This window comes from Passer domesticus, chromosome 5 (assembly GCF_036417665.1).
Source record: "Passer domesticus isolate bPasDom1 chromosome 5, bPasDom1.hap1, whole genome shotgun sequence".
Classification (NCBI taxonomy): Eukaryota; Metazoa; Chordata; class Aves; order Passeriformes; family Passeridae; genus Passer; species Passer domesticus.
The window spans coordinates 72,387,137-72,399,510 of NC_087478.1; the positions used below are offsets into that span (position 1 = coordinate 72,387,137).

General features: G+C 45.9%; 1 protein-coding gene and 1 long non-coding RNA gene across 3 annotated transcripts in view; one reads left to right on the forward strand and one right to left on the reverse strand.

The window, feature by feature from the left end:
- The window catches only part of HIPK2 (homeodomain interacting protein kinase 2), a 126,228-nt gene that overhangs the window by 89,389 nt on the left and 24,465 nt on the right, over positions 1 to 12,374 (reverse strand). The window lies entirely within an intron of this gene.
- LOC135301396 (uncharacterized) lies at positions 10,907 to 11,405 on the forward strand. The gene is made up of 2 exons (XR_010363162.1): positions 10,907 to 11,139; positions 11,277 to 11,405. It is a non-coding gene; the product is annotated as an uncharacterized LOC135301396 (long non-coding RNA).

Below are 12,374 nucleotides of genomic sequence, written 5' to 3' on the forward strand. Positions count from 1 at the left end.
AAATTTCCCTGCCTTCCTGTTCTGCTTTTCCTGTCCTGCTAGTAAAACTGTCTCAGCCTAATTAGTAGTTTTCTAAATGTAGTGCACAGCAGTGCTCAAAGATGTAAGATGTGACAGAGCACGTCCCCTGCACTGCTCCAGACCTGGATTCACACAGCTCCAACCTGCCATGTTTGATCCATGTCTTATGGCCAAATGAAAGAGCAAGACTCCCCAATGCACAGAGTAGCCATAAACAAAGCCAAATGGACAAAGCCAAGCATCCATCTCCTTCCCTCTCATCCCCACCCAAAAAGTACATCCCTCTAGTGCCACGGCCAGGGCACTCTCATCATCATCACCTTCAAATCCCTTATCTCCCTGACACCCCAACTGCCCTCCTACATATCCCCCTCCTGCATTTACAGCATCAACAACCCTGCCTCCTTTTCATTCTGCACATCATTACTTTCCTTTATAGGTACGATGAAAATTATCAACCAGGACTTAGTACTCTTGAGCATGGAGGTGGTGTAGGCAGTTACTCCCTATCGTGGCCTGATCAGGTTATTTTGGCATGTGGCTCAAGATACTGCTGGTTTTGCTCACAAACTATCTTTATGCCCTTCCTCACTCTCCCTTTAACTCCTTAACTCCAGGACAAATTGTCTTCTGGCTACTGAAAGCTTTCTTAGCTGTAATTTAGAAACATTACAATTCTTACTCATCCTTTTGGGGTGGGCTCAGGGGCAGATGAGTCTGAATAACAAGCTGTGGGTTCCTCTGACATATCCCTGGTTTTAGGCACATGAAGCAAAATCTCAGGGACAAACACACACATTTACATTTGAATACTTTATTACACCTCAGTGCAAGATTCTTTCAGGGTCACCTCCACCTCCCACTGGAATGAACTGCAGTAATGACAAGAGATATTACAGATTTCCTCAGTTAATCACATGACTAGTTTATGTTTCACATTATAGCCAATTAACTATGCAACACCTGAGAACACAGGTTAAATATACCTCACCAGAGGCTGCCCCATCACTTCCCTGTAGATGCTACAGTAACTGGACCTGACACCAATTTCTAGGTCTTGGGGTGAGAAGGTCCAGCAGTCCAGTCCCCTGAGCTGAAAGATAACCCCAGAGCTGAAATATAACCCCTAGATACCTTCTTATGGGAAAACTCAGCACAGCTGGAATAGTGCAAAACTTCTCTTCAGGACACCTCAGTGTTACTGCATGGAAAGCAGATGAAGACAGCAAGTGAATACAATTTAATAGTCTACAGCCTCGACAAAGCAGAGCCAGACCCCAGTGAGCAAACACCCTTCACCATGTCTGTCAAAGCTGTCACCTCTACAGAAATCACAAAATGGGACTGCAAACACCCAACCAAGACATCAAAGTGCTCTCCAGACATAAAGTGAGAAACCTGGGAGTCTGAGGTGCCCGTGTTGGGTCTCTGGGGCTTGAGAAGGCAGATCATAGCCCTGCCAGAGGTACCTTGCTGAGCAACAGGACTTCTGGAGTCCCAAGAACAAAATGAGGTGGTGACAATAAAGATGGAGGCAGGGGCAGCACCTGAAAGCCTCCAAGGTCTGCATGAGCATATGAAGGAACCTCTGCACAATGTAAGCAAAAAGACATTTTAGGAAAGCGGGTGTCAGTAAAGTCAGAGAGAAGTTTTACAACCAAATGATCGGTACTCCCAAGAGTCTCAGAGGAGAAGAAAGTCTCCTTGGGAGTCAGAGATGGGATGAGAAAGAAAGAAAGAAAAAGACGAGATCAGACAGGTGGGATTGACAGAAACCCTGCTTTGAAGCTTTATCTTTGGAGGACACTGAAGGATGTCTAACAAATGCTTTGCTGAAGAAATCCCTCGTTCAGATTTCTTGGAGAGAGGCCCAGCAGAGCTGAGGCAAGTGTGGAATGCTTGGCTGGGGCTGTGCTGCAGGCTGCTGGGGAACCCACGAGCAGCACCACATCTGTTTAAAGAGCTGAAGACTGCGGCAACACCCACAGCACCACTCAAAATGAGGCATGACATGATGAGGCTCCTATAATGCCATGCTTGAATGAGCTCCTGAAGCACTGGGTACAGCCAGAGGAGGTGGGGAAAGCAAGCTACCAAGGAATGTTTCCTTATCCTGAAATCAAAATGGAGCCAGATGAGTCCAAAAGCAGTTACTCACATCAATGGGCCAGGTTGGACTCTTTGGCAACACCATATGTGTTCAGGGCACCTTCCTCCTTGCCATCTGTCCTCCACCATCACAAAGTGGAACAAACAGTCACCACGGCACTCGTCCAGCACCCAAAGCTCCCTCTGTAGAACTGCACCAGACAATCTCTGCAGTAAATGTGAAACTGGTCACAGTTTGCCTTGTAGTCCAGCCTAACATCTGGATCCCTACATTTAACCTCCAAACAGGTCTGTAAGGCAGGAGCCTCTAGATTCCATCAAGCGCCATCTCTGATTGCTACCTGCTAACAGAGTTACATCCTGAAAGCAGAACTGAAAGAAGGACGACCTTGGCATGGCTCTGCTTTCAAGGCAGCATGGCTCAAGTCACTGCTGCTCATCTCCCACACAGGGGTTGACCACAGTACCCCATTCTACAGGGGAAAGAGAGGACTTTCTCAGCCTTCCCGACCCCAGACTCCACTGGCCATCCTACCTGGCCCTCCATTATCTCAGTTCCTGGGAAAGGGTACCAAGGCCTCTCAAAAAGGGACCAAAATGAATCAGTTTTCCTTTGCTGCTGCGCTTGCCCCCCTTCACCCACACAGCACTGGCACATTTGTGGCTTCCCACAACTGCCTAGTGGAAAGGATATTTTGGCTTTTTCCACGATGGCTGTCTCCCCACCTGGATGACTTTCCACCTGTAAATATTAACTTTATAATGTCAACGACTCCAGCTGGCCTGCAAGTGTGGTGAAACCACAGGGAATGCCTGGCACCTCGCATACCTTACTTGTTAGAAACAACACTACTTGTGAAGGCAAGACATGGGCAAGGCTCACTGGAGTCTCTGGCTGAGCCTCTCACTCCCACTGGATTTTTTCTTAACTGTTTTATTTGCAAAGAGGCCACTGCATGACATTCAGCCCCTGCTTTGCTTATGAATTCTGGAACTCAGACCAAGCTCTAGCTGGGCTAAAAACATCAGTTTGCCTATTCAAAAGGTCCCTTCCTTCATTTGATTTCCATCAGGATACAGACCTGACGGAGAGAAACAAGCCCCTGGATGGAATACACAGGGTCTGGCCTGTAAAGAAAGATGAAGATGCAAGGAGAAACGTGGGGAAGCTGGGCACAGCTCTGCCAAAACAGAAAATTGAGACAGACTGATTTGTTGACCTCCTGACAGCCACGTACCACCTTCAAGTAAGACCAAACACAGGCCCTACAGTACTCTCAAACATTGAGGGTGTGGGATGTTTTAGGAAATGAAGAGAAAGGGTAGCGCAGGTCAATCACCTGGCCTCCAGTTTAAGGAGTTGCAACAATTTTGTAAATAACCTGACCTGTACAGACAAAAGCCCTCAGTTCCTCAAAGAAACACCTTAAGCATTTCTCACCATTTTCCAGACTTTAGGGCTAAGAAAAGATCCCCAAAGTTATGGCCAAACAAGTCAGAAACCTTTTCTTGCTGTCACCTGTGGCTTTTGGTTTTCATTCCAAAGTAGGACTATAAACCCAGAAATGCATGATGTGAAATGGGCTGTGAGCTGGAACCAGAACAGGCGCAGTAGGACTGAGCCAGCTGGCCCAAAGCAAAAATCACCATGGAGACACAGGGTGCAGGATTGGGATGTGGACTAATTTCTCCCCAAAACAACTGTCTCTCCTGGCCCATTCACCTTTGAGACTAGTGAGTGGCTCTCGTGTGAGACACAGTGATAAAGAGCTGCTGCAGCCTCCGTGAGAACACTGTGTTGGAAGGTTTATCTGTGGGAACCAATGGTTGTGTTTGCTGTATTTGGGGTTGTACTGACCTCTGTCATACAAAGCATATGGTCACACTCAGGCACACATAGACATGTAAACACTAGCACAGCCAGATGACCCATGAAGGCAATGAATCTCATGATCTCCAAAAGAAATGAGTGATGCTACCCCAAGCAATCCCACAGAAGTGCCTCTGGACACCTGCCTGCCCCACTGCTGGGGCTGGTGCACACCTGGTCTCCCACTGTCTTCACAGCAACTTCATTTTTAAGCAAGGTCTAATGGGACAGATCAGTGTGCAGAGAAGAGGCCTGTCTGGCCAAGGAAGGACAGTCTAGGTGATGTACAAAGCTCTTGCTTACACAGAAAAACCCCCCGATTTAGGCACGAGGATAAACTACATAAAGGATTTCAGAGCCTTCACGAGTAAACATCCAGAAGCTCAGGAAAGGCTATCTACTTGAGAAAGGAGGATATAAGGCCCTTGTGTGTGATAAAGAAACTCAGGGAGAGCACTAACAGCCTACTCCCCCTCAAAGCTCTAGAAGAAAAGAAATCAGTCCAAGGGAAGTCATTAAGAGAAACAAAACAATAAAAATCTTCACCTGTATCAGCAGAACTCCCTGGCTGCCACCAGTCTCTCCCCCAGGTTTCTCTTTTGTGCAGGATATGATTATTTATTGACATATTTATTTACTCAGCCTTGCAGTGCTTAACACCATGGCTGCTGGGCTTCTTGCGCTGTCAAAATTAGAGCATGACAGAAAAGGAGTGAAGCTAAATGTGGAGATCCACTATGACACAGGCCACATGCCTTCTGCAGTGGGCACCCCACAGCCAGCCTGGACAATAAACCCTCCCTTGGTGTAACTTTGCTCCAGGTCACTCAGTGCTTTCAAGACCCTGCACGGAGCCCTGCAGAGACCCAGGCACCAGAGCAACCTCAGGCCCTGTTCAAGTGCTGACCATGAGCACCTGCTGTGCAGCACTCCTGCTGAAACCAAACCTGCAGAACCAAAAATCCACAGCAGAAAGGAGAGATGGCTGCAGATGACAAAGCAGCTAAAGGGGCTGTCAAGCCTTCTTCTCATTCCTGATGCTACATTTAAGAACTGACGTGTCACTCTGCGCTTCCAGCAGCATGCAGCCACTTGCCCAACCTCTTCAGAAGCATCTTTTTGGCACTACTACAACTGTTTTGCAGCCATGTGCTTTCGACTCAGAACATTCAATTCCTTCCTTTTCCTACGCAATGAAATGAAAGGATTCAGCTCAGAAGCAGTGGGACAATGAGCTCAGAATCACCAATTTGTCGGTGATGTTGCAGCCAGGCTGTCCACAGTCACACCTATGGGTTTTGACTACTGATGCAAGGAAGTCTGGCCAAACTGAATCATGGGGGAAAGAAGAGTTTCTGGGAAAATAAGCTCTGTATGATCTTCTCACAAGGAGCAAATATACCACTGTTTCCACAGGTTCCAGGAAAAAAACCAGATGAGTAACAACTTGTGGTGAAATCACAAGAGCTTTCAGGAGGTCCAGGAGAACGCTGGGCATCTTAGCTTTGCCATAGTCACAGGAATGACTAGGGAGTAAAATGGCCTGGGGTGGGCCTATGGCTTTTGCTAGAAAAACTGTGACACTCCCAGCAAATGAAAGGGGGAAACTGCCATTAAAAAACGCAAAACAAAAGAAAACAGACAGGGGAATTTAGTACTAAAAAGTCCTATGTACTTTCATCAGACCTTATGTACTCAAAACTCACTAAAAGCTTTCCAAATCCGTATGGATGAGAAGTAAGAAGAGGCTGAAAAATAGATTCAGCAGAAGCACAATAACTGTGGAAAGTTTCAGTGGGAAGCAGCAAGTTTACACCCAGTATAACTGCCCAATTAATTCGATGTTTGCAGTACTACTTTGCAGACACAGTCCTTGGTTTTGGTCATTTTTCATATCTGAAAATAGCCCCACTTCCCTCTTTAGTCCTTCCTGGGCTCATGGGAGACTGAAATGAGTCACCAGAGGATCAGCTGAGTCATCCAGCCAAATCTTGGAAAGCAATACAAAATGTGTGGTCATCACATCCTCAACTAAAATGTGAATGACGGCAGCACCCCTAGCAACCCACCATGCATGAGGCAGAAAGGGCTGGAGATCAGGGACACTATGAGCTGCTACTTTGAACCAGGCAGAAGAATGCCTTAAATGAAACCAGGACAATGCAAACAAGAGCAGACCAACATGGCCAGAACGTAGCCCAGTGGAAAAGGACCTGGGAGTGCTGCTTGAGTGGCAGCTGAACAAGAGCCAGCAGTGGCTCTAGGTGGCCAAGAAGGCCAGTGGCATCCAGATCAGCAACAGAGTGGCCAGCAGGACCAGGGCAGCTCCTGTCCCTCGGTGCTTGACATTGGTGAGGGTGCACCTCAAATCCTGCACCTCACTAGAACAAAGATAGTGAGGTGCAGCATGTGCAGAGAAGGTGAAGGGTCTGGAGAGTAAGTCCTATGAGGACCAGCTGAGGGAGCTGGGGTTGTTTAGTCTGGAGAAGAAAAGGCTCAGGGTTAACCTCATTACTCACTACAACTACCTGAAAGGAAATTATAGCACATTAGGAGGGGGTCAGTCTCTGCTCCCAGTCAACCAGCGACAGGACAAGAGAAAATGGCCTCAAGTTGTGCCAGGGCAGGTTCAGGCTGGACATCAGGAAGAATGTTTTCCCTGAAAGGATGGTTAAGCATTAGAATGGGCTGCCCAGGCAAGTGGTGGAGTCACAATCCCTAGGAGCATTCAGGAAACTACTGGAATGGCACTCAGTGCTATGGTTTAGTTGGCATGGTGATATCAGTCACAGGCTGGATTCAAGGATCTTAGAAGTCTTTTCCAGCTTTAATGATTCTACAGCTTCTGGTCCTGCACCTGACACAAAGCCCTTCTGCATCTAGTTTCCTCATTCCAGAGGCATTAGGAAAAAGGGATGGCCATCTCCATCTTCCAGATCATGAGATATTCCTAGCTCATTTTCCAACTTGTATGAACCAAAGTTCCAATTCATTCAATTCCTCTAGCGTGTCATCAAATCTTAACAAGACCTATTTTGATATGCAATCTCCCTGACAACCAAATAACTGTGACCTTTCAAGAACACAGGTCCATATTTCATTTTGATGTCTATTATCTGCAGAACAAAAAGGAGTGGGGCAGTTGCTTTTGGGCAGAGAAAATGTATTTACCAAGCAGGTTTTTTACGGTGATTACAAAAGTTTACCAATCAAATTCGGGACATTTGTTCTCTTTGTGCCGTCATGGAAAAACAGCCCCAGTTTGTAGGGGCTGGGTTGCACTGCACAGCTGCACAGGGAACCCTGCTCCTGCACAGCTTGCTGTCATGCTGCAGGGCTGAGCCAAGCATGGAGGACCCTGAAGCACCAGAGGGTTACAGGAACAGCACATGTGGCACATTAGCAGACAGGTCCCTCTTTGGCTCACCTAGAAAATCCACTGGCTGGAGGCTCCCATGACACTCCTTTCACCTGGCCAAGCACCAACAAATGGTGCTCAGGGACTACATGCAAAATGGCACCAAACAGGTTTTTGTGAAACTGTTCAAAATTTCCCAACTAATGATGTCACTCCTGTTTTGTCTTCATTCTTCCTGCCAGCTCATCCCTGGGTTTCAGCAAGGCCATGATGTATTCACCTCGCTGTGCCTCTTCTCCCACCCTTCTGCACCTTCACTCCTATTTTCTTTGCCAAAAATATAAAAAAAAAAAAACCACTCTAAAAAAAAGGAAAAAGAAGAGCTGAAAGGTTCAGGTGGGCATCAGTGGATGATGAACTCCACAAGACAGAGTAACACTTGACAGAAGCAGGTATAACTGGTATAAACTGGTGTAAAAAACAGGTTTAAGTGAAACTCAAATAAAAATATACAGAAGCTATTAAAGTACCTAAAATGCATGGGGTTTTGATCCCAGAGTTATAAGAACCCGGTATTATTTAGTCCTTTAGAGGCTCAGTAGTAGCAACTCCAAGCTGTTGAAATGTTGACTTATTCCATGCTCTGCAGAGACAGAAAATAAATGTGAAACTGGATCCCGACAGCACCACTAGATCCCAAAACTGACCCTCCTGCTTTCTGCTCTGCCTGCTCCAAAGAACATGCTATTCCTGGAGGAGTTTTTAAAAAAAAAATAAAGCCCAAGCAAGTGTTCTCATGTCCTCTCCACTTCCCAAAGCTCAGGCAAGCAGCTTGCTCGAGTGGCCCTCCCACACACATCACTCTCTGGGTGCTGGCGCTCTCAGAGAGCTCTGCCCTGGCCCCACGGGCTGGCCTGGCACCAAGCACGAGCAGAGCAGCAGCCGCAGCGCGCAGCTCAGCACGCTCGAGCTACAATAAACCTGTCAGACTGTGCAAGACATGAATCATATGGACTGCCACAACAGCAACCCAGCGTGCGCTAAAGCAAACAAACAAACAAATAAACAAGCAAACAAACAATCCTAAGACATCTCAAAACACAGATGTAGGTAAAAGGCACTCTCCTGAGGCTGCTGGTGAACTTATACTACAAGGCTTCCTGGAAAAATATACTCTCTCCTGACTTGTGACAAGTCAGAAATGCTTCAGCAGAGCTGTAGCAGGGGGCCACGGGAAAGCAGGACCAACAGGACTCACTGGAAAAGTGGATCCTGACCAAGCAAATGCCTGGGTTTTCCAGGATGCTGGAAGTGAGAGAAAACGCCTGTAGCAAAGGCTCACTGGTCACTGAGGGATGCAGTTGCAGAGTTGCTCAGGGTCATTTGGAAAGCACATTTCCAAGTGCACTTAGTCAGCTGGAGGTGCTGCTTCTCTCACACTGGCCGGGAAGTTATGCAGCACTAAAAAGAGTATCTTTTCCTGTTTAAGGTTTTCCTGTAGTCCTTGGTACAGCCATGAGAGAAGCATGGATATAATGCTACAAGTGCATCTGAGGGAGTCGCATGCTGCCTCTGCCCTTCAGGACAGCCTTGGGAGTGGATGACTGCTCCATCCATGCTTGTGGGCCATCAAGGCATACCATTTCATACCATGAACCTGTGACTACACTTTGGATGTACATGTATTTTTCACTTGTGTCATTGCAATACAGTCAGTGGATACAGTGACCATTTCTCCATCCTGTTTTCCTCCCTGCTATTTAATGGTCTTGTGGTGTCATCTCTTAAGCCACTGTCCTCCAAACACAGATGCCCCTCACCTTCCAACCAGCAACTGCAAGGCTGTGAACTATGAGATGAATTAGGCACACAAAAGCACAGGGGAAAGGTTTATGGCCAGTCTGTTTGCTTTTCCTGGCAGATTCAGTCCAGAGACTTCAGCTTTTCCAGGTGACAAGTGTCTTCCAAGACAGTGTCTGCCTCACAAAATATTCTATAAAATCTTTATTTAATTGCTCCCCTAGGACTGCTGGCTAGACCCTCACACTACTGCCACATGTGTCTGTGTCTGAGTTTAAGCACATGGATTGTCTGAACTGACTTCATCAGGACAACTCACGCACTGAAAGCCCACTACATGTGTAAACGTTAGCAGGAACAGTGCATTAATCATCTGCCCTTGGGTTTTGAAAGGGAATTTGTGTGGAAGAAAAAAGCAAAAAAACTCCATAAAACTTGCGGATACAATTCAGGTATCCAAGTGATGCATTAATCTAAATTAAACCCCTCTCCTGCACTATCCCTTTTAGAAAAGCAAGTTCTCTACAAATGTGTAATCTGTAGTTAACTGCTGTTGACTGATTTCAAAAGGAATCCTGTGGAAGGTAAAGTTTCCAGTACCTGTGCCCACCCCACAAGCAGCACACTCAGAAAGTCTACACTGGGTTTTCTTGCAGATTTTTCCTTCCCTTCCATCTCCATGACTAGCAATATGGATAGAAAAACATTCTCTCTGCTCTTGACAGAGCGGCTGCTGCTGCTGCTGCATGTTCTCCACCTGGAGTGAAAATTCTCCGTTGTCACGGCAGCCAACAGTGATGTCACAGACTGAGTATTGTGACTTCAGCTGCAAAAGGAGCAGCGGGCAGATGAACTCTGAAAACAAAGATATTGTTTTGGTGTAAACAGCCTTCACGGAAAAGGGGGACAAAAAGAAGGAAGTATATATAAACATATGACAATTACGGTTTTCTCGAAGAAGTATAAATATATAAAAAATAGAGTTCTCTCTGGGCAAACATCTCAAAGGTACAACTAAGTACTGAAATAATTGTCATTTTGTTTCTGTTATGTGAAGAAATGGGACCCTTTCAGGTTTTGAAATACATGTTTTCTGTTCTTTTCTTTTCTTATTTTTGTTTTAAAAAAGTCTGGTCAGTCCCAGAATAAGCAATCAGCATTGCTGTGTAAAGAAATAAGTCTCAGGAAATAATGCACACGTTTCCAAATGTTTCATTAATCCACAGGCAACTTGCAAATACTGCTGTCTCTCTTGACAAACCTTTCTGAAAATTCACATGCAGAAGAAGGGGAAATACATGTAGGACTTCAGTTACCACCTTCTCAGGGGACATCACAAACAATAAGCAGTTCCCTCCCCAAAGTACCCTAATGATATCCTAGCTTTACAAAAAATTATGCTTGAGTATTTTTTTTGAAATATAAACTTGCCATGCACAGTCAAAATTAAAAAGAAATATGGGGCATTTTAAAGAGAAATTCCATGGGGAGAAGCAACTGTGAAATAGCCAAACATCAATTATGAAAACCACATCAAGAAGAGGCTGTTATGCACGGGCTGAAGGGTTTAGGGATTTCAAGAAAATGTGCATCCTAGTTTGACTCATAATGTAGGCAGAGAATGAGCAAGTTTCCTCAACTTAAAAACAGCTGAGTATGTAACCCTTTAAAGTCACGGTATCTACACAACTTCCTTGTATCTCACAGCTCCCAGCTGATGGCAATCTTTGCTCTCCATGCCCAACTCCTCCATAGGATTCCATCCTAAATTAGTGCAGAACAAACAGCTGATACTACTGTGACATGGGCAAACTTCTGAGGTGTGCACTGCAGCCACCCCAGAGCTTGCTCATTGGTGCCACTATCACTATCCCAACTGCAAACCTTCCATCAGAGCCTTCTCCTCCCCTGCTGCTGCCCACATACACTCAGCAGGCTGTGGGCAGCACTGCTTCCTTCTACCTGAGGGGAGAACACAAATGTAAGGAAAGCAAAATGTAACAAAGTGAACAAAGGCAGAGAGATTCGGGGTTGATTCTGCCTGTGAGTCAAGTCTGGATAATTTTCCCAAGCTTAAAGATTATGGTCTCACGAGTGTATCATTTGGGACTTCCACAGGGCAGGATCTGGGAGAGGGAGCAATCAGAGCTGGGAGTACCCAGGGTAACATCAGGAAACGCCTTCCCACAAGACCCAAAGAAGAAGCAATGGCATGAACTTGTTCTTCCTTAAAAAAACTTGCAAGTCTGTTGGTTTGTGGCATTGCTGTTTAATGGTATAGAGCATTATTAGAGAAAAACAGCATAAACCAGGCAGTTGTCACAAGGGGAAAAAGGTATCTCAGCTCATTTGCCTTTTTCCTCTGACCCTGAACTTCTATCTCGAGGGTCACACTTGCTCCTACAGGAATGTCTGGATAGAAGGCTTCACCAATTTTCCTCTCCAATGACAAACGGCACCAAACGCTTTCCCGTCTCTTCTCCCAGGAGCAACAGCTGTTTATTGTTCCTCATTCCCATTCTGCATGGCCAAACAACTACACAGAAAACAGAGATGGGGGAAAGCAAGACTATTTAAAGCTGCAAATCAAGAACGCAAGGCTTAGGAAAACTCAGCTTTATGGCTGCCTGTGCAACCTTCGACCCTCTTTCTTGCCTGTGTGCCATGGCAGAGCTGTTAATCACATAATCACAGGCTGTTTTTCCACAGGGCCTTGGCCTCACCCGGTGCAGCAGGATCTGGGGTGCTCACCAGGTGAGCGCCCAGTTACTATTTCATCTTCTCAGAGCTGATGGAGGTGTGGCCCCAAGCCTTGTTTACTGCATACCCGCCATGCTCTGCTCTGCAGACGGAATTAGTAATTTACTCATGGCCTTTCCTACAAGTACGCATCATTAGAGTAACTGATTGTTTCACAAACATAAAGGAATGTATTTTGTATCACTGCCCTTATAAAGTAAGATACTGTATTATCCATATGTCATGGGCAGGGAAGCAAAGCACAGGGAGATTAATGTGAAAAGCTTCCACTGGTTTTGAATGCTCAATTGAAACTCTTAAGTAGAAGTCCTTCAGAGATACATTTCCCCAGTTGAGGCTGTGGTGACAATCATTTTTTTGGGCTGATGCTCTCGGAGATAGCAGAAGTGGTATCCCTGACATTTACACAATTCAAATTTTACTGGGTTGTTAATGTGGAGGCTTGCTTTCTCATTT